Below are 23,551 nucleotides of genomic sequence, written 5' to 3'. Positions count from 1 at the left end.
ATCTAACAAGATCAATGACAAAAAAATAAACGTTTTTCATAATATTGTTCCGTTTCTACATTACGGGTGTTTTGCGTGTCTTTTTACATTTTGTAACTTAATGAAGCTCTAAAACACACAAACGACATGTTTTCGATAAAGTTGTTTTATTTTCGCATTGTATGCTTAGTAGCGTTTTCGTGCCTAATACGTACATAAAGCCCAAATGACACGTTTCTGGTAATGTCGTATCGTTATTCAATAATGAAAAAAAAAAAAAGTGTAATATGAGTATTGTTTTGACTTGTCAGGTGCCAGAACGCAAAACTGCATTGAAAGCATATGGGCAAAGTAACAAAAATACCAGAAAATTTGTCTTTTGAGTGCTTTTCTGGTTCTTACGCAAGAAAACTCTAAAAATCATAGGGAACACGCAATATTGAAAAGATAACTTTGGATTTTCTTACTTACCAAGACTCTAAAAAGCATCGAAATCACTCAATATTAAAAAACAATACAACTTCATCAAAGTATTGTCTTTTAAGTGTTTTTGAGCTCCTTTCGTACGTAAACACCAAAACGCATACAAAACACTTTTCTAGAGAAACAGAAACAAGAAAATCTTGTGTTTTTTTTTAGTTTTAGACGTTGTTAGTTATCAAAACGCCAAAATGCATGCAAAAGCACTACATATAGGGTAACGAGACGATATTACCACAAACGTGACGTATGTGTTGATTTGAGCAAATTAGGAACCAAAATGCTGAAAGCAAGGAAAACAGCCTATATGGAAAAACAAATTAACATTATCCAAAAAGTGTATTTTGAGTGTTTTTCAGATAGAAAGGTACAAAAGTGAAAAAAGTACCCAATATCAGAGACAAAACAATATTAAGAGTGTATGAGTGTTTTTCAGCTTCTTAGGTATAAAAACGCTATAACACATCAACAGCACTCTATATGGATAAACAGAACATTACCAAAAACAAATATTATAAGTGATTACTACCATAATATGGACCAAAACACCAAGATGCATACAAAGCACCCTATAAGAAGTATCAAAACAACATTGCTAATTACGTGTAATTACCCTTTCTGGAGAAACAGGACACTATTAAGAAAAAAAAACATATATTTTGAGTGCTTTTGAACTTGTTAGGTACCAAAACGTTAAAATGCATGCAAAGCACCCTGTATGGGGTAACAAGATGGCATTACTGGAAACGAGTCATATGGGTGTTTATGAAGGTATTAGGCACTATTTGGGCTTGTCAGGTACCAAAACGCTAAAATGCATGGGAAGCACCGTATGTGAGAAAACACCATTATCAAAATCGTGTCTCGAGTGCTTTCCAATTTCTTACGCACCAAAACAGTAAAAACCAAGGAAAACGCGCTATACTGGAAAACAAAACAACTTCGTCAAAAACATGTGTTTTTTTTTTTTTTTAAGCTTCATACGTACAAAAAAATTTTAAAAAAGCAAAAGAGCATATAAAAGACACTTTCTGGAGAAACAAAACAATATTTGAGCTTGTTATGTATTAAACATGTATTTTGAGTGTTTTTTCAGCTTATTAGCTACCAAAGCGCCAAAATGTAAGCAAAGCACACTATATGGGGTAAGAAGACATTATCAGAATCGTGTCATTTCGATGTTTATGCATTTGACATCAAAACGCTAAAAAAAGCATGAAAGCACCATACATTGGAAAAGAAAGGAACATTAAAAAAAAAAAAAATGTCTTGTGAGTGCTTTTCCAGCTTTTTTACGTACCATAACGCAAAAAAAAATAAATAAAAAAAATAAAAAAACTCTTTAGCAAGAAACAGAACAACATGATAAAAAAAAGAACGTGTATATTGTGTCTGATCTTTTGAAGCACTAAAACGCTAAATATGCATTATGGGAAACGGAAAGATTTTTTTTTTTTTTCATGTAGGAAGGACACTGGCCAAGGGCAACAAAAATCCAAAAAAAAAAAAAAATATGCCCACTGAAATGCTAGTCCCATAAAAGGGTCAAAGCAGTGATCAAAAATTGATGAAAAAATGTCTTGAAACCTCCCCCTTGAAGGAATTCAAGTCATGGGAAGGTGGAAATACAGAAGCATGTAGGAAGTTCCAGAGTTTACCAGAGAAAGGGATGAATGATTGAGAATACTGGTTAACTCTTGCGTTAGAGAGGTGGACAGAATAGGGGTGAGAGAAAAAAAAAAGTCTTGTGCAGCGAGGCCGCGGGAGGAGAGGAGGCATGCAGTTAGCAAGATGAGAAGAGCAGTTAGCATAAAAATAGCGGTAGAAGACAGCTAGATATGCAACATTGCGGCGGTGAGAGAGAGGCTGAAGACAGTCAGTTAGAGGAGAGGAGTTGATGAAACGAAAAGCTTTTGATTCCACCCTGTCTAGAAGAGCAGTATGAGTGGAACCCCCCAGACATGTGAAGCACACTCCATACATTGACGGATAAGGCCCTTGTACAGAGTTAGCAGCTGGGGGGGGGGGGTGAGAAAAACTGGCGGAGACGTCTCAGAACACTTAACTTCATAGAAGCTGTTTTAGCTGGAGATGAGATGTGAAGTTTCCAGTTCAGATTATAAGTAAAGGACAGACTGAGGATGTTCAGTGTAGAAGAGGGGGACAGTTGACTGTCAATGAAGAAGAGGGGATAGTTGTCTGGAAGGTTGTGTCGAGTTGATAGATTGATTGAGTTGAGTTGATAGAATTGAGTTTTTGAGGCATTGAATAATACCAAGTTTGCTCTGCCACAATCAGAAATTTTAGAAAGATAAGAAGTCAAGCGTTCTGTGGCTTTCCTGCGTGAAATGTTTACCTCCTGAAGGCTGGACGTCTATGAAAAGACGTGGAAAAGTGCAGGGTGGTATCATCAGCGTAGGAGTGGATAGGACAAGAAGTTTGGTTTAGAAGATCATTAACGAATGATAAGAAGAGAGTGGGTGACAGGACAGAACCCTGAGGAACATCACTGTTAATAGATTTAGGAGAAGAACAGTGACCACAGCAGCAATGGAACGGTCAGAAAGGAAACTTGAGATGAAGTTACAGAAAAAAAGGATAGAAACCGTAGGAGGGTAGTTTGGAAATCAAAGCTTTGTGCCAGACTCTATCAAAAGTTTTTGATATGTCCAAGGCAACAGCAAAAGTTTCACCAAAATCTCTAAAAGAGGATGACCAAGACTCAGTAAGGAAAGCCAGATCACCAATAGAGCGGCCTAGATGGAACCCATACTGGTGATCAGATAGAAGGCTGTGAAGTGATAGATGTTTAAGAATCTTCCTGTTGAGGATAGATTCAAAAACTTTAGATAGGCAGGAAATTAAAGCAATAGGACGGTAGTTTGAGGGATTAGAATGGTCACCCTTTCTAGGAACAGGTTGAATGTAGGCAAACTTCCAGCAAGAAGGAAAGGTAGATGTTGACAGACAGAGTTGAAAGAGTTTGACTAGGCAAGGTGCAAGCACGGAGGCACAGTTTCAGAGAACAATAGAAGGCACCCCATGAGGTCCATAAGCCTTCCGAGGGTTTAGGCCAGCGAGGCCATGGAAAACATCATTGCGAAGAATTTTAATAGGTGAAATGAAGTAGTCAGAGGGTGGAGGAGAGGGAGGAACAAGCCCAGAATCGTCCAAGGTAGAGTTTTTAGCAAAGGTTTGAGCGAAGAGTTCAGCTTTAGAAATAGATATGATAGCAGTTGTGCCATCTGGTTGTAATAGAGGAGAGAGAGAAGAAGCAAAGTTATTGGAGATATTATTGGCTAGATGCCAGAAGTCACGAGGGGAGTTAGATCTTGAAAGGTTTTGACATTTTCTGTTAATAAAGGAGTTTTTGGCTAGTTGGAGAACAGACTTGGCATGGTTCCTGGCAGAAATATAAAGTGCATGAGATTCTGGTGATGGAAGGCTTAAATACCCTTTGTGGGCCACCTCTCTCTCATGTATAGCACGAGAACAAGCTGTCTTAAACCAAGGTTTAGAAGGTTTAGGACGAGAAAAAGAGTGAGGAATTTACGCCTCCATGCCAGACACTATCACCTCTGTTATGCGCTCAGTACACAAAGACGAGTCTCTGACACGGAAACGACAAAATGAATGCAAAGGACCTCATAAGGGGTAACGAGACGATATGACAATAAAAGTGTCATTTTGGTGTTTGTGAGCGTATTAGGCATCAAAACGCTAAAGGGTATGAAAAAGATCCCATATGGAAAATCTAAATAACTTTTTTCTAAAGTGTTTTTTTTTTTTTTGTATGTGTGTGTGTGTTTGAACTTTCTAGATATCAAAACGGTAAAAATGAATTTCTTAGAAATCAAAACGGTAAAGGTGCATCCAAAACGTTAAAACACATAAAGAGCACTCTGTATCGAGAAACAGAACATTACCAAAAACCAATTACCAGTTAGGAATTATTGCAACAATGTAACGGACCAAAATGCAAAATATGTATGGAAACCACCTCTTAAGAGGAATCAGAACAACAATGCTATAAACGTGTATCGAGGGATTTTGTGCTTTTCATGTATCAAAACAATAAATTGCATGGAAAGCACTTTATATAGCAAAATAAAACATCATTAACAAAAACGTGTATTTTGAGAGCTTTTCACCTTCCTACGTACCAAAACACTAAAAAGTATGGAAAAAAAAGTTATGTTGAAAAACAAAACAACTTGATCAAAATCGTACGTACAAAAACGATAACACTTTCAAACCACCTTTAATGGAGAAACAAAACAAAATTACCAAAAAGGTGTGTTTTATGCTTTTTTTTTTTAGCTTATTTGGTATCAAAATGCCAAAATACATGCAAACCTCGCTATATGAGTTAAAGACATGATATTACCAGAAACGTGTCATTTGGGTGTTTATTATGCAAAAACGCTACCAAAAAAAAAAAAAAATAGAAAACACTCTATGTGGGACAACAAAACATCATCGAAAGATATGTCTTTTTAAGTGTTTTTGAGCTTGTTAGGTAGCAAAACGTTAAAAATGCATGCATTATGCACAATATAGGAAACGAGACGATGTTAACAAAAATGTGTATGATGAGTATTTTCAACTTCTTAGGTACCAAAACACTAAAGCACATGAATAGCACTGTATATCGAGAAACAGAACAATCTTACCAAAAAACATGTATTACAAGTGATTACCACCATGATAGTGTAAAAAAAAAAAATGCATATGTGGCACACTAAAGGAAGAATCAGAACTACAATGTTAAAAAAAAAAAACGTGTAATATGAGTTTTCTGGGCTTTTTAGGTATCAAAACGATTAAATACATGTAAAGCACCATTTATGGGAAAAGAAAACATTACCAAAAACGTATCTTTTGAGTATTTTTCAACTTCGTATGTACTAAAATGCTAAAAAGCATGGAAAATCCCTATAATGGAAACCAAAAGAACTTTATCAAAATCATGTTTTTAAGTGTTTTTAAGATTTATAGTAAAAAAAAAAGATAAAACGCATAGAAAAGACCCTTTCTGGAGAAACAGAAAAATATTAAAAACACATGCTTTATTAGTGTTTTTCATCTTGTTAGGTACCAAAACCCCAAAATGCATGGAAAGCATAACAGATGTGGTAACGAGATGACATTACCTGAAACGTATCTATTCGGTTTTTATGAGTGTTTTTGGCAAAAAAAAAAAAAAATCACATGGAAAACATTCTGTGTACAGGAAAACAATATTACCGAAAACGTGTCTTTTGAGTGGTTCTAGATTCGTTACGTACCAAAATGCTAAAAACATCATACAAAACACTCTTTACTGATCAACAGAACATTATGATGAACGTGTTTTTGAGTGTCTTTGACCTTGTTAGGTAATAAAACGCTTAAAATGCATGCAAAGTTCGCAGTATGGGAAACAAAATGATATTAACACAAGAGTGTATTATGAGTTTTGTTCAGTTTCTTATATAACAAAGCGTTAAAACACATGAATACAACTATATATTGATAAAAAAAAAAAACGAAAAATAATGCCTTTTGAGTGTATTTGAGATTAAGTATCAAAACACTAAAAGGTATGCAAAACACCCATGAAGGAGAACGGGAATAACATTACCAAAAACAACTCTTTTGATTTTTTTTTTTTTTTAGCTTGTTACACAGAAAAATACCAAAATGCATTGAAAGTATTCTATATGGAAAAACGACATTACGAGAAACGTGTATTATAAGTGGTTTTGAGTTTCTTAGATAATAAAATGCTAAAACGCATGAATAGCACTATATAAGAAAAAGCAGAACATTTAAAGAAAAAAGTGCATTTTGGGTGTTTTTCACATTGTTTGGTGACAAAACACGAATATGCTTGTAATGCCTCCCATATACTCGTAAAGAAACGAATCGACATTACCTGAAACGTTTCTTTTCAGTATTTTGACCGTGTTAGGCACCAAATCGATAGAAAGCATGAATTCACCGTTTGAGAATGCATAGAAAATATAACGAAAAACATGTATTTTATTGTTTTTTTATCTTCTTACGTATCAAAAAGCATAGCACATGCAAAACATCTTTATAGAGAAACATGATAACATTACCAAAAAGAAGTATTTTGTTTTGAGCTTATGTAAAAAACGCCAAAACCCATGCAAAGTAACCTTAATGGGGAAACGAAAAACATTAAGAGAAACGTGTATATATGTATATATATGTTGAAACAAAACGACATTAAGAGAAATGTGCCATTTCAGTGTTTATTTTATTATTTTTTTCAGCGTTTTAGGCACCAAAACAAAAAAATGTATGGAACCATATAGTGGGAATACAAAACTTGACCGAAAACGTGTCTTTTGAGTGTTTTTTAGCCTCTTACGTACCAAAACGCTAAAATGCATGCAAAAAGTGTGTTATTGAGCTTCTTACAAAAAAACACCAATATGAAAGCAAAGAAAGATATGGGAAACGAAACGATATTACAAGAATTATGTCTTTTACGCGTTTCTGAATATCTTAGGTAATAAAACGCTAAAACACTTATATGGCGCTTTATTTAGAATAACAGAACAACTTTGCCGAAAACGTCTGTTTAGTTTTTTTTTTTTTTTTAATATTGTTAGGTACTAAAACACCAGAATACATGCAAAGTACTCTTTATGGAGAAATAAAATGGCATTACCATAAACGTGAATTGTAAGTGTTTTTGTTGTTAGGTACCAAAGCTCTACAGAGTGTAAATGGGGGGAAAAATACAAAAAAGTTTTATTTTTAGTGCTTTTCACGTTGTTAGTTACTAAAAGACCAGAAAATATGCAAAGCACTCTATTTGGGTAAACGAAATGAAATTACGAGAAAAGTGTCTTTTGAGTGTTTTTGAGCGTGTTAGGCACCAAAACAAAAAAATATGGAAATAATTTTATATGGGAATACATAACGCAAAAACGCTCACAAAACACCCTATAGGAAGAAACAGAATAACTATCAAAGTATTTTTAGTGTTTTTAGCTAATAACATAATAACGCGAAAATCAATGCAAAGAACCCTATATTGTGATACAAAAAACATAATACCAAAAACCGTGTATTATAAATGTTATTGACCTCCTTAGGTAACAAAATGCTAAAACGCGTAAATAGCACTCTATATGTAGAAACAGAAGAACTTTTCCAAAAAGGTGTTTTGATTTTTTTTTTTTTTTTTTACTTTGTTGAGTGCGAAAACGCGAAAAATGCATACATTGCTGTTAATATGAGGAAACCAAATGATATCATCAGACATGTGCTTTCTCAGTGTTTTCAGTGTTTTACTCACGAAAACGTTAAAATGCATGGAAAAGATCCTACATTGGAATACATAGCAACATTATTAAAAAAAAAAAAAAAGTGTTTTTTCACTTTTTTTTTCAGCTTCTTACGTATCAAAACGCTAAATCACATACAAAATACTCTTTACGGAGAAACAATAATATTAACGAAAAACGTATACTTTCAATGTTTTTGAAATTGTACCGTACAAAAACTTTAAAATGCATACAAAGCCCTCTAAATTGGAAACGAAACGATATTACAAGAAGCGTGTATTATAAATGTTTGTGAAGTTCTTATGTACCAAAACGCTATAAACCGTGAATAGCAACTTATGTGGAAAAATAGAGCTACCAAAAACGTGTTTTATTTTTTTATTTATATATATTTTTTTACATTTTTATGAGCCAAAAAGTCAAAATGGAATTAAAGGAGTCTATTTAGGGAAACAAAATGACATTACCAAAACGCCAAAATGAAAGCAAGGCATCCTATATGGGGATCTTACAAGAATTATATATTATGAGTGTTTTCGAGCTTAATAGGTACAAAAAACTCTAAAACGGGTGAATAGCACTCTGCATGGAAAAAAAGAATATTACCAAAAACATGTCTTTATTGAATTTTTTTTCATATTTTTTTAACATTGTTAGGTACCAAAACGCCAAAACGCATTCATAGCACTTTACATAGGGAAAGAAAATGACATTACCAAATATATGTGATTCGAGTGTTGTTGAGCGTCTTGGGCACCAAAACGCTAAAATAGCATGGAAGTAAATCTGTATGCGAATAAACAAACATTAAGAAAAACGTTTGTTTTGAGAGTTTTGGTATTTCTTACGTACCAAAACGAGAAAACTCATCGAAAACACTTTATAAAGAAATATAATAACATTACCAAAAACAAGTCTTAAGAGTGTTTTTCAGCTTTTTACGTAGAAAATTCCCGCAAATACAAAATACTCAAAATACTCAATACTCAAAAAAAGCCATTACTATTAACGTGTATTATGTGTGTTATTCAGCATATTAGGTAACAAAACGCGAAAACGCGTTGTCACCACTCTATATTTAGAAACAGAACAACATTGCCCCCCCCCAAAAAAAAACATGTATATTGAGTGTTTTTCACATTAATAGATAACAAAATGTCAAAATGCATAGGAAAAAGTCGTTTATATTAAAAAAAAAAAAAAAACGAAACGACATTTGAAGAAACGTATTTTTTGCGTATTTTTGTGCTTGTTAGACACCAAAACGCTAAAAAGCATGGAAAGTGCCATATATGTAAGTAGAAAACAACATTACCAAAAACTTGTCTTGAGGTTTTCTTAGCTTACACACCAAAACGCTAAAACGTATACAAAAACACTCATTAATAGAGAAAAAACATTACGAATAACAAGTATTTTGGGTGTTTCTGAGCTTGTTACGTACAAAAACACCACAATGCATGCAAAGTCCCGAAATGGGGAAATGAAAACACATTTACGAGAAACGTGTATTGTTTTTTTTTTTTTTTTTTAAGATTCTTCACTACCAAAACGCTAAAACCCTTGAAGGGCATTATATATGGAGAAACAGAATAACATTATAAAAAAAACAACGATTTTAATTGTATTTCACATTGTTAGATCGAAAACGCAAAGATGCAGGTAAAGCACCATATATGGGTAAAAGAATCTACATTACTAGAAATGTGTCTTTTGAGTGTTTATAAGCGTGTTAGGAACCAAAGTCATAAAAATAAGGGAAAGTATCCTATATATGGAAAGAAATGAAATCTACAAAAAAAAAAAAAAAAAAACAAGTGCTCTTAAATTGTTTGGTACTTAAGTACCAAAACGATAAGACACATGTACAACACCGTCTATGCACAAAACGAATAACATAACTAAAGAATTTTGGGTGTTTTGAACTTCTTACGTAAAGGAACGCCAAAATACATAGAAATTATCCTGTATGGGAAACGAAATAACATTACGATAAACGTGCATTATGAGTTTTTCTTATGAGAATTATAGACACTAAAAACGCTAACATGCATGAAAATCACCCTATAGCTGAATACAAAACATTATTACAAAAAAAAAAAACGTCTTTTGAGTGTTTTTCAACTTATTTCGTACCAAAAGATTAAAACGAATGCACCCTTTGTAAATAAAGAAACTACAAGTTACCCCCCTCCCCCAAAAAAATGTAGTTTGAGTGTTTTTGAACATGTTACGTACAAAAACATGAAAAATACATGAAAAACATTATATATAAAGCCAAAATGAAATTACCAGAGACGTGCATCATAAGCATTTTGAGCTTCTTAGTCACCAAAACGTTAAAACACATGAATAGTTCTTTATAATGAGGAAGAGAGCAACCTTGTGGAAATCGTGTATTTTGACTGTATTTCACATGGTTAGGTAATAAAGCTCTAAAATGCATGCAGTAAACAATACATGAGGAAAGGAAACAAATTTTCCGGAAAAGTGCTTGGTCATTGTTTTTTTTTTCATGCTTTTTAGCTTTTTGTGCCTATGACTCTCAAAAACACTCAAAAGGCAAGTTTCTTGCAATGTCTCTTCTTTTTCCCATATAGTAAAATTTGCATGCATTTTGGCTTTTTTGCACCTAATAACGTGGAAACACTTAAAATTCATTTTTTGGGTAATATTCTGTTCCTTCATATAGAAAGCAATTCATACGTTTTAGCGTTTTTATTCCTAAGTTAAAAAATACTCATAATACATGTTTCTCGTAGTGTATTTTCGTTTTTCCATTCATTCTGGCGTTTTCCTAATCCAAAATGTATGGAAGGTACCTATGAAGTTCCGAAACACTCAAAATATTTCTTTTGAGTAATGTCTTTCTGTTTCTTCATAAAAGGTGTTTACATACCAAAACTCTAAAACGCATGCAGCGTTTTAGAGTTTTGATACGTAAACAGATGAAAACTCTGAAAAGAGACGTTTTTCGTAATGTTTTGCTTTCTCACATCGGGTGCTTTTCATGCTTTTCAGTGTTTTGGTGCTTAGTACGCTCATAAACATAAAAAAGATATGTTTCTGGAAATCTCGTTTCCTTTCAATATGTAGGGTGTTTTGGCACCTATCATTAAGGAATTCACACAAAATACAAGTTTTTGGTAATGTTGATCTGTTTCTCCATATAGAGAGTTATGGGTTTTAGAATTTTGCTAATAAAGAATCTCAAAAACACTAATAATATACGTTTCTTGTAATGTGTGTTTCGTTTACTTTGCAAGCATTCTTTCGTTTTTTTACGTAAAAAGCTCAAAACAATAAAAAAAAATTTGTTTTTGGTAATATCATTATGTTTCTGCATAAAGTGTACTTTCCAGGCATTTTAACGTTTTCGTACGTACTTAGCTCAAAACGCTAAAAAGAAACCTTTTCGGGAATGTTGTTTTGCTCTCTCATATAGGGTGCTTTTTCATGCTTTTTTAACGTTTTTGTGTCTAGCACACTGATAAACATTCAAAAGACACATTTTTTTAAATCTCATTTTTTCTTTCCCAATATAGGAAGCTTTACGTACATTTTGACATTTTGGAACATGACAATGTTAAATACACTCGAAATACATGTTTTTGGTAATGTTGTTCTATTTCTTCATATAGAGTTTCTTCATATAGATACTTTCTATGCTTTTTGACGTTTTTTGTACGTAACGTGTTCAAAAACACTTAAAACACTTGTTTTTGTTAATGTTAATTTTTTTTTCTTTTTCCAGAAACGGTGTTTTTCATGCATTTTACTGTTTTGTGATTTAGGTAGATCAGAAACACTCAAGACACATTTCTGGTAATTTTTTTTTTTTTTTTTTTCGTATATAGGGTGCTTTATGTTTTTTATTTTTTTTTATTTTACTTTTTTTTTGCATAATACGCTTATAAAGACTCAAAATACATTTTTGTGCATATGTATTTTTTTTTTCATATAGTGTGCTGTCATGCATTTTGGCATAATGGCACCCAACAATATGAAATACACTCAAAACACACATTTTTAGTAATATTGTTCTGTTACTCCATATAGAGTGCTATTCAAGCGCCTTGAAGTTTTTGTACGTAAGATGTTCAAAAACACTCATTTCTCGTATTTTTTTTTCCTTTACTTATATAAGGTATTTTTCATATTTTTTTACTTTTTTGTAACAAGCTCAAAAACACTCAAAATCCTTCTTTTTTTGGTAATGTGCTATGCATGAGTTTTAGTGTTTTGGCAAATAAGATCAAAAACACTCAACAGACACGTTTTTCGTAATTTAGTTTTGTATTACCAAACAGGGTGAATTTTTAGCATTTTGGTGCCGAACGTTCTCCAAAATACTCAAAAGACACTTTTCTGGTAATGTATTTCACATTGTAAGGTACCAAAACGCCAAAAATTATAAACCCTATATGAGGAAAGGAAACAAATTTTCCAGAAACGTGTTATTTGAGTGTTTTAGAGCGTGTTACGCACTATAAAGCTAAAAAGCATGAAAATTATGGGAATGGGAAAAACTTTCCCCATATAGGAGGCTTCGCATGAATTTTTGCATTTTGGTTGCTAACGATGTGAAAAACACTGAAAATACACATTTTCGGTAATGGTCCGGGTTTCCATAAAAATAAAATGCATATTAATGTATTTTAGAGTTTTGGTACCCAAGATGCTTAATAACATTCATAATACGCGTGTCTGGTAATTCCCTTTCGTTTCCCCATATAGGGTATTTTGAATGCATTTTTGGCATTATTTTTTTTTTATATTAATCTCAAAAATACTCAAAATACTTTTTTTTTTTGTAATATACTAATCCTCTATGAAGGTTATTTTGTATGCATTTTACCAATTTAGTACGTATGAAGCTCAAAAACACTCGAGACACTTTTTTTTTCTTTCCGTGCGTTTTTTTTTTTTTTCTCTCTCTCCTTTATGCGTTGTGCATACGCTAAAAAACAAAACAAAAAAGAAAGAAAAAGCACGTTTTTGGAAAATTTGTTTCCTTTCCTCATGTAGGGTTTATTGCATGCATTTTGGCGCTTTGGTACCTAATAATATGAAATACACTCAAAACAGACGTTTTTCGCAAAGTTGCTCTGTTTCTCCATATAAAGTGCTATTCATGCGTTTTAACGTTTTGGTGACTAAAAAACTCAAAATACTTATAATGCACGACTCAGGTAATTTTATTTTGGCACTTTATATAGAGTATTTTTCATGTTTTTTTTTCGTATTTTTGTACGTAACATGTTCAAAAACACTTTCAATACATGTTTATTTTTAATAACTTGTATTTTTTTCTTAACAAAGGGTGTTTTCTATTCGTTTTAACGTTTTGGTACGAAAGAAATTAAAAACACTCAAAAAACTCGTTTTTCGTAATAATAATTTGTTTTCCCTTATGGGGTGATTTTCATGCATTTTAACTTTTTTGTTGTCTATAACGCTCATAAAAACTCAAAAGACATATAAGGGGCTGTATATGTAATGTGACGTTATGATACCTAACAATTTAAAAAACACTCCAAATACACGTTTTTTATAATGCTTTATTTCTCGATATAGAGTGATTCTTATGCGTTTTTGTACTTTGATACTTAAAAAGTACAAAAAATCTCACAATAAACTTTTCTCATAATGTCTTTTCTTGTAGGGTAATTTAGATGCACATTTGGCATTTTTATACGTAACACTAAAAAACAATCAAAATACACGTTTTTCATTAAGTTATACTCTTTGTTCATTAGAAGTTTTTTGGGTACATTTCAGCGTTTTAGTACGTAAATAACTCAAAAACACTGAAAAAAGATGTTTTTGGTAATATTGTTCTCTTTTCCCATATAGGGTGCTTTACTCGAACGATCATAAAACACTGACTCTTTTATAGAAATCACTTTCCATTTTCCCCTTGTAGGATGGTTTGCATGTACTTTGGCGTTTTGGTGAAAAGTGAAATGTGAAATTTGAAATTTGAAATACACTAAAAATACACGTTTTTGGTAATGTTCTTCGGTGTTTTCATAAAGAGTACTATTCATTTCTTCTAGCATTTCGGTACCTAAGACGCTCAAAAACTCATAATGCACGTTTTTCGTAATGCTCTTTCGTTTCCCATATAGGATAATTTCCATGTATTTAGGCGTTCCTTTATGTAAGAAGTTCAAAACACCCAAAAATGCTTCTTTTTAGTTATGTTATTTTATTTCTCCATAAACGGTGTTTTACTTGTGTTTTATCGTTTTGGTACGTAAGTACCAAATACTTTAAGAGTACGTTTTTTTACAAACTTGATTTTTTTTCCCTATATAGGATACTTTTCCTTCTTTTTAGCTTTTTCGTTCTTAACAATAAACACTCAAAATACACATTTCTAGTAATGTCGATTCTTTTACACATATAGGGTGCTTTACTCTTGAAGAGCATTCTATATGAGAAAACATAATAACATTATCAAAAACGACGATTAGTGTATTTCACATTTGAAATACACTAATCGTCGTTTTTAATAATGTTATTCTGTTTTCCCATATAGAATAATGTTTTTCAAGAGTTTTAGCGTTTTGGCACCGAAGAATCGTAAAAACACACAATACACGTTTCTCGTAATGCCTTTTAATTTGCCTTTTTTGGTGTCTAACAAGCACAAAAATACGCAAAAGATGCGTTTCTTGAAATATCGTTTCGTTTTTTTTGTTTTTTTTTAATATAAATGGCTTTTTCCTATCCATTGTGTCGTTTTGGTGTCTATCAATGTGAAAAACACTCAATTTACATGTTTTTTTGGCAATGTTGTTCTGTTTCTAAATATAGAGTGGTAACAACGCGTTTTTGCGTTTTGTTACCTAATAAGCTGAAGAACACTCATAATACGTTAATCTTAATGGCTTTTTTTTCTCCATATTGATTATTTTTTTATTTGCGTCAATTTTCTACGTAAGAAGCTAAAAAAACATTCTAAGTACTTGTTTTTGGTAATGTTATTATATATAAAATGTGTTTTCCATGAAGTTTCTCGTTTTGGTACGTAAGAAGTAAAAACAATCAATCAATCGTAATTTTTTTTTATTCGCATACACAATGACTTCCATGCTTTTTTTTTAGCGTTTTGGTGCCTAACACGCTTAAACAAAACACTCGAATCACACGTATCTAGTAATGTCATTTCCTTTCCCTATATAGAGTGCTACGAATGCGTTTTGGCGTTTTGGTACCTAACAATGTAAAAAATCACTTAAGAGAAACGTTTTTGGTAATATTCTTTTTCTCCATACAGAGTGCGATTCACGCGTTTTAGAGTTTTGGTACCTATTAAGCTCGAAAACACTCATAATATATATTTCTTGTAACATCCTTTGTTTCCCCATATGCTTTACATTCCCCTATGCTTTACATTCATTATGGCGTTTTGGTAACGTTATTTTGGTTCCCTAAAATAGAATATTTAATTCCATTTTGACATTTTGGTACATAAAAATGTAAAAAAAAAAAAAAAATCCATTACTATTAACGTGTATTATGTGTGTTCTTCAGAATATTAGGTAACAAAACTTGAAAACGCGTTGTCACCACTCTATATTTAGAAACAGAACAACATTGTCCCCCCCAAAAAAAACATGTAAATTGAGCGTTTTTCACATTAATAGATGACAAAATGTCAAAATGCATAGGAAAAAGTCGTTTATATTAAAAAAAAAAAAAAAAAAAACGAAACGACATTTGAAGAAACGTATCTTTTCCGTATTTTTGTGCTTGTTAGACACCAAAACGCTAAAAAGCATGGAAAGTGCCATATATGTAAGTAGAAAGCAACATTACCAAAAACGTGTCTTGAGTTTTTCTTAACTTACACACCAAAACGCTAAAACGTATGCAAAAACACTCATTAATAGAGAAAATGAATAACATTACGAGTAACAAGTATTTTGGGTGTTTCTGAGCTTGTTGCGTACAAAAACACCACAATGCATGCAAAGTCCCGAAATGGGGAAATGAAAACACACTCACGAGAAACGTGTATTTTTTTTTTTTTTAAGATTCTTCACTACCAAAACGCTAAAACCCTTGAAGGGCATTATATATGGAGAAACAGAATAACATTATAAAAAACAACGATTTTAATTGTATTTCACATTGTTAGATCGAAAACGCAAAGATGGAGGTAAAGCACCCTATATGGGTAAAATAATCTACATTACTAGAAATGCGTCTTTTGAGAGTTTATCAGAGTTTTAGGAACCAAAATCATAAAAATAAGAGAAAGTATTCTATAAATGGAAAGAAATGAAATCTACAAAAAAAAAAAAAAAACGTGCTCTTAAATTGTTTGGTACTTATGTACCAAAACGATAAGACACATGTACAACACCGTTTATGGAGAAAACGAATAACATAACTGAAAAATTTTGGGTGTTTTGAACTTCTTACGTAAAGGAACGCCAAAATACATGGAAATTATCCTATATGAAAAACGAAAGAACATTACGATAAATGTGCATTATGAGGTTTTGAGCGTCTTAGGTAACAAAATGCTAAAAGTAATGAATAGTACTCTTTATGAAGAAACCGAAGAACATTATCAAAAACGTGTATTTGACATTGTTAGGTACCAAAACGCCAAAACGCTTGCAATTCCCCCCCCCTATATGGGAAAGGAAAAGAGATATCAAGAAACGTGTCTGTTTTATGGATCGTTCCAGGGTCAAAAACAATAAAAAGCAAGTAAAGCACCCTATATAAGAAAAAAAAACAATATTACCAAAAAACGTCTCTTTTCAGTGTTTTTGAGTTATTTACGTACGAAAACGCTGAAATGCATCCAAAAAAAACTTTTATGAAGAAAGAGTATAACTTAATGAAAAACGTGTATTTTCATTGTTTTTGAGTATTAAGAAGAAAAATTGCAAAATGCAACCAAATTACTCTATATGATGAAACGAAAAGATATTATGAGAAAAGTTTATTGGGAGAAGTTTTGTACTTTTTAAGTATCAAAGTGCAAAAACGAATAAAAAGCATTCTATATCGAGAAATAGAATACTATTAAAAACGTGTATTTAGTGGATTTTTTTTACATTGTTAGGTAAAACAACGATACGTTTATATGAAGAGAAAAAAAAAAACGAAATTTCTAGAAACTTGTCTTTTTCTTATGAGAATTATGGACAGTAAAAACGCTAACATGCATGAAAATCACCCTATAGCTGAATACAAAACATTATTACAAAAAAAAAAAACGAGTCTTTTGAGTGTTTTTCAAACTATTTCGTACCAAAAGAGTAAAACGAATGCACCCTTTGTAAATAAAGAAACTACAAGTTACCCCCCCCAAAAAAATGTATTTTGAGTGTTTTTGAACATGTTACGTACAAAAACATGAAAAATACATGAAAAATATTGTATATAAAGCAAAAATGAAATTACCAGAGACGTGCATCATAAGTATTTTGAGCTTCTTAGTCACCAAAACGTTAAAACACATGAATAGCTCTTTATAATGAGGAAGAGAGCAACCTTGTGGAATTCGTGTATTTTGACTGTATTTCACATGGTTAGGTAATAAAGCTCTAAAATGCATGTTTCCTTTCCTCATACACATGAGGAAAGGAAACAAATTTTCCGGAAAAGAGTTTGGTCATAGTTTTTTTTTCCATGCTTTTTAGATTTTTGTGCCTATGACTCTCAAAAACACTCAAAAGGCAAGTTTCTTGCAATGTCTCTTCGTTTTCCCATATAGTAAGATTTGCATGTATTTTGGCTTTTTTGCACCTAATAACGTTGAAACACTTAAAATTCATTTTTTGGGTAATAATCTGTTCCTCCATATAGAGAGCTATTCATACGTTTTAGCGTTTTTATTCCTAAGAAGTTAAAAAATACTTATAATACATGTTTCTCGTAGTGTATTTTCGTTTATCCATACATTCTGGCGTTTTCTTAATCCAAAATGTATGGAAGGTACCTATGAAGTTCCGAAACACTCAAAATATTTCTTTTGAGTATTGTCTTTCTGTTTCTTCATAAAAGGTGTTTACGTACCAAAACTCTAAAACGCATGCAGTGTTTTAGAGTTTTGGTACGTAAACAGATGAAAACTCTGAAAAGAGACGTTTTTCGTAATGTTTTGCTTTCTCACATAGGGTGCTTTTCATGCTTTTCAGTGTTTTGGTGCTTAGTACGCTCATAAACAAAAAAAAAAGATATGTTTCTGGAAATCTCGTTTCCTTTCAATATGTAGGGTGTTTTGGCACCTATCATTAAGGAATTCACACAAAATACAAGTTTTTGGTAATGTTGATCTGTTTCTCCATATAGAGAGTTATGGGTTTTAGAACTTTGGTAATAAAGAATCTCAAAAACTCTAATAATATACGTTTCTTGTAATGTGTTTTCGTTTACTTTGCAAGCATTACTGCGTTTTTTATGTAAAAAGCTCAAAACAATACAAAAAATATTTGTTTTTGGTAATATCATTATGTTTCTGCATAAAGTGTACTTTCCAGGCGTTTTAGCGTTTTCGTATGTACTTAGCTCAAAACGCTAAAAAGAAACCTTTTTGGTAATGTTGTTTTGCTCTCTCATATAGGGTGTTTTTTCATGTTTTTTTGACGTTTTTGTGTCTAGCACACTGATAAACATTCAAAATACACATTTTAAAAAAAATTAATTTTTCTTTCCCAATATAGAAAGCTTTACGTACATTTTGATATTTTAGAACATGACAATGTTAAATACACTCGAAATACATGTTTTTGGTAATGTTGTTCTATTTCTTCATATAGAGTTTCTTCATATAGATACTTTCTATGTGTTTTTGACGTTTTTGTACGTAACGTGTTCAAAAACACTTAAAATACTTGTTTTTGTTAATGTTAATCTTTTTTTTTCCAGAAACGGTGTTTTTCATGCATTTTACATTGCATTGTTACATAGGTATATCAGAAACACTCAAGACACATTTCTGGTAATTTTTTATTTTTTTTCGTATATAGGGTGCTTTATGTTTTTTTTTTTTTTTTACTTTTTCTGCATAATACGTTTATAAAGACTCAAAATACATGTTTGTGAATATGTTTTTTTTTTTTTTCATATAGTGTGCTGTCATGCATTTTGGCATAATGGCACCCAACAATATGAAATACACTCAAAACACACATTTTTAGTAATATTGTTCTGTTACTCCATACAGAGTGCTATTCAAGCGCCTTCAAGTTTTTGTTCGTAAGATGTTCAAAAACACTCATTTCTCGTTTTTTTTTTTTTTTTACTTACTTATATAAGGTATTTTTCATGTTTTTTGACTTTTTTTGTAACTAGCTAAAAAAACACTTAAAATACTTTTTTTTTTTTTTGGTAATGTGCTTTGCATGGGTTTTAGTGTTTTGGCAAGTAAGATCAAAAACATTCATGAGACACGTTTTTCGTAATTTTGTTTTGTATTACCAACATGGTGAATTTTTAGCGTTTTGGTGCCGAACGTGCTCCAAAATACTCAAAAGACACTTTTCTGGTAATGTATTTCACATTGTAAGGTACCAAAACGCCAAAAATTATAAACCCTACATGAGGAAAGGAAACAAATTTTCCAGAAACGTGTTACGAGTATTTGAGTGTTTTAGAGCGTGTTACGCACTATAAAGCTAAAAAGCATGAAAATTATGGGAATGGGAAAACCTTTCCCCATATAGGAGGCTTCGCATGAATTTTTGCGTTTTGGTTGCTAACGATGTGAAAAAACACTCAAAATACACATTTTCGGTAATGGTCCGGGTTTCCATATAGATAAAATGCATATTCATGTATTTTAGAGTTTTGGTACCCAAGATGCTTAATAACATTCATAATACGCGAGTCTGGTAATTCCCTTTCGTTTACTGATATGGGGTATTTTGGATGCATTTTTGGCATTATTTTTTTTTAATAATAAGCTTAAAAATACTCAAAATACCTATTTTTTTGTAATATACTAATCCTCTATGAACGTTATTTTGTATCCATTTTACCAATTTAGTACGTATGAAGCTCAAAAACACTCGAGACACTATTTTTCTTTCCGTGCGTTTTTTTTTTTTTTTCTCTCTCTCTCTCTCTTTTATGCGTTGTGCATACGCTAAAACAAAAAAGAAAGAAAAAGCACGTTTTTGGAAAATTTGTTTCCTTTCCTCATGTAGGGTTTATGGCATGCATTTTGGCGCTTTGGTACCTAATAATAAGAAATACACTCAAAACAGACGTTTTTCGCAAGGTTGCTCTGTTCCTCCATATAAAGTGCTATTCATGTGTTTTAACGTTTTGGTGACTAAGAAACTCAAAATACTTATAATGCACGTCTCTGGTAATTTCATTTTGGGTATTTATATAGAGTATTTTTCATGTTTTTTTTCGTATTTTTGTACGTAACATGTTCAAAAACACTTTAAATACATGTTTATTTTTAATAACTTGTATTTTTTTCTTAACAAAGGGTGTTTTGTATTCGTTGTAACGTTTTGGTACGAAAGAAATTAAAAACACTGAAAAAACTCGTTTTTCGTAATAATAATTTGTCTTCCCTTATGGGGTGATTTTCATGCATTTTAACTTTTTTGCTGTATATAACGCTCATAAAAACTCAAAAGACATATAAGGTGCTTTATATGTAATGTGACGTTATGATACCTAACAATTTAAAAAAAACACTCCAAATACACGTTTTTGATAATGCTTTATTTCTCGATATAGAGTGCTTCTTATGCGTTTTTGCACTTTGATACTTAAAGGTACAAAAACTCTCACAATAAACTTTTCTCATAATGTCTTTTCTTGTAGGGTAATTTAGATGCACATTTGGCATTTTTATACGTAACACTAAAAAACAATCAAAATGCACGTTTTTCATTAAGTTATACTTTTTGTTCATTAGAAGTTTTTTGGGTACATTTCAGCGTTTTAGTACGTAAATAACTCAAAAACACTGAAAAAAGACGTTTTTGCTAATATTGTTCTCTTTTCCCATACTTGATTTACTTGCTTTTAATTGTTTTTGACCCTCGAACGATCATAAAACACTGACTCTTTTATAGAAATTTCTTTCCATTTCCTCATATAGGGTGGTTTGCATGTACTTTGGCGTTTTGGTGAAAAGTGAAATGTGAAATTTGAAATGTGAAATACACTAAAAATACACGTTTTTGGTAATGTTCTTCGTTTTTTTTCATAAAGAGTACTATTAATTTCTTCTAGCATTTCGGTACCTAAGACGCTCAAAAACTCATAATGCACGTTTTTCGTAATGCTCTTTCGTTTCCCATATAGGATAATTTCCATGTATTTATTTCCTTTATGTAAGAAGTTCAAAACACCAAAAAATTTTTCTTTTTAGTTATGTTATTTTATTTCTCCATAAACGGTGTTTTACTTGTGTTTTATCGTTTTGGTACGTAAGTACCAAATACTTTAAGAGTACGTTTTTTTGTAAACTTGATTTTTTCCCCTATATAGGATACTTTTCCTTCTTTTTATCTTTTTCGTTCTTAACAATAAACACTCAAAATACACATTTCTAGTAATGTCGATTCTTTTACCCATATAGGGTGCTTTACTCTTGAAGAGCATTCTATATGAGAAAACAGAATAACATTATAAAAAACGACGATTAGTGTATTTCGCATCTAACAATGTGAAATACACTAATCGTCGGTTTTGATAATGTTATTCTGTTTACCCATATAGAATAATGCTTTTCAAGAGTTTTAGCGTTTTGGCACCGAAGAATCGTAAAAACACACAATACACGTTTCTCGTTATGCCTTTTAATTTCCCTTTTTTTGGTCTCTAACAAGCACAAAAATACGCAAAAGATGCGTTTCTTGAAATATCGTTTCGTTTTTTTTTTTTTCAATATAAATGGCTTTTTTCTATGCATTACCAAAAATGTGTATTTTGAGTGTTTTTCACATCGTTAGCAACCAAAACGCAAAAATTCATGCGAAGCCTCCTATATGGGGAAAGGTTTTCCCATTCCCATAATTTTCATGCTTTTTAGCTTTATAGTGCGTAACACGCTCTAAAACACTCAAATAACACGTTTCTGGAAAATTTGTTTCCTTTCCTCATGTAGGGTTTATAATTTTTGGCGTTTTGGTACCTTACAATGTGAAATACATTACCAGAAAAGTGTCTTTTGAGTATTTTGGAGAACGTTCGGCACCAAAACGCTAAAAATTCACCCTGTTTGGTAATACAAAACTAAATTACGAAAAACGTGTCTGTTGAGTGTTTTTGATCTTCTTACTTGCCAAAACACTAAAACCCATGCAAAGCACATTACCAAAAAAGAAGTATTTTGAGTGTTTTTGAGCTTGTTACAAAAAAAAAGTAAAAAAGAATGAAAAATTATTTATATAAAGAAATGAAGAAAAAAATACGAGAAATGAGTGTTTTTAAACATCTTACGTACAAAAACTTGAAGGCGCTTGAATAGCACTCTATATGGAGTAACAGAACAATATTACTAAAAATGTGTGTTTTGAGTGTATTTCATATTGTTGGGTGCCATTATGCCAAAATGCATGACAGCACACTATATGAAAAAAAAAAAAAAGATATCCACAAACATGTATTTTGAGTCTTTATAAGCGTATTATACAGAAAAAGTAAAATAAAAAAAATAAAAAACATAAAGCACCCTATATACGAAAAAAAAAAATACCAGAAATGTGTCTTGAGTGTTTCTGATATACCTATCTAACAAAACAGTAAAATGCATGAAAAACACCGTTTCTGGAAAAAAGAAAAAAGATTAACATTAACAAAAACAAGTATTTTAAGTGTTTTTGAACACGTTACGTACAAAAACGTCAAAAGACATAGAAAGTATCTATATGAAGAAACTCTATATGAAGAAATAGAACAACATTACCAAAAACATGTATTTCGAGAGTATTTAACATTGTCATGTTCCAAAATATCAAAATGTACGTAAATCTTCCTATATTGGGAAAGAAAAAATGAGATTTTTTTTAAAATGTGTCTTTTGAATGTTTATCAGTGTGCTAGACACAAAAACGTTAAAAAAACATAAAAAAGCACCCTATATGAGAGAGCAAAACAACATTACCAAAAAGGTTTCTTTTTAGCGTTTTGAGCTAAGTACGTACGAAAACGCTAAAACGCCTGGAAAGTACACTTTATGCAGAAACATAATGATATTACCAAAAACAATTTTTTTTTTATTGTTTTGAGCTTTTTACGTAAAAAACACAGTAATGCTTGCAAAGTAAACGAAAACACATTACAAGAAACGTATATTATTAGTGTTTTTGAGATTCCTTATTACCAAAATTCTAAAACCCATAACTCTCTATATGGAGAAACAGATCAACATTACCAAAAACTTGTATTTTTTGTGAATTCCTCAATAATAGGTGCCAAAACACCCTACATATTGAAAGGAAACGAGATTTGCAGAAACATCTTTTTTTATGTTTATGAGCGTACTAAGCACCAAAACACTGAAAAGCATGAAAAGCACCCTATGTGAGAAAGCAAAACATTACGAAAAACGTCTCTTTTCAGAGTTTTCATCTGTTTACGTACCAAAACTCTAAAACGCTGCATGCGTTTTAGAGTTTTGGTACGTAAACACCTTTTATGAAGAAACAGAAAGACATTACTCAAAAGAAATATTTTGAGTGTTTCGGAACTTCTTAGGTACCTTCCATAGATTTTGGCTTAGGAAATCGCAAGAATGTATGGAGAAACGAAAATACACTACGAGAAACATGTATTATGAGTATTTT

Source organism: Scylla paramamosain, chromosome 7, assembly GCF_035594125.1.
Source record: "Scylla paramamosain isolate STU-SP2022 chromosome 7, ASM3559412v1, whole genome shotgun sequence".
In the NCBI taxonomy this organism is placed as follows: domain Eukaryota; kingdom Metazoa; phylum Arthropoda; class Malacostraca; order Decapoda; family Portunidae; genus Scylla; species Scylla paramamosain.
This window is presented reverse-complemented; position numbering follows the sequence as displayed.